Consider the following 395-nt stretch of genomic DNA (forward strand, 5'->3'; position numbering starts at 1 on the left):
ACAGCGAGAGCTTTCAGTGTGGTGGCTTCAGCTCTTGGAATCCCAGCACTCTTGCCTTTCCTGAAAGCCGTGTGCCAGAGTAAAAAGTCATGGCAGGCACGGCACACTGGAATTAAGATTGTTCAGCAGATTGCGATACTAATTGGCTGTGCCGTCCTGCCTCACTTAAGGTCGTTAGTAGAGATTATCGAACATGGTCTCAGCGATGAAAACCAGAAGGTTAGGACTATTACCGCTTTGTCACTGGCTGCGCTTGCTGAAGCTGCTGCTCCATATGGTATTGAAAGCTTTGATTCTGTTCTGAAGCCTTTGTGGAAAGGTATTAGGTCACACCGTGGTAAAGTTTTAGCTGCTTTCTTGAAGGCGATTGGTTTTATCATCCCCTTGATGGATGC

General features: G+C 47.1%; 1 pseudogene; it reads left to right on the forward strand.

The window, feature by feature from the left end:
* The first annotated feature begins 6 nt into the window (after positions 1 to 6).
* LOC109131966 lies at positions 7 to 390 on the forward strand (annotated as a pseudogene).
* Positions 391 to 395: the final 5 nt, after the last annotated feature.

Source organism: Camelina sativa, unplaced genomic scaffold (assembly GCF_000633955.1).
Source record: "Camelina sativa cultivar DH55 unplaced genomic scaffold, Cs unpScaffold10041, whole genome shotgun sequence".
NCBI lineage: Eukaryota > Viridiplantae > Streptophyta > Magnoliopsida > Brassicales > Brassicaceae > Camelina > Camelina sativa.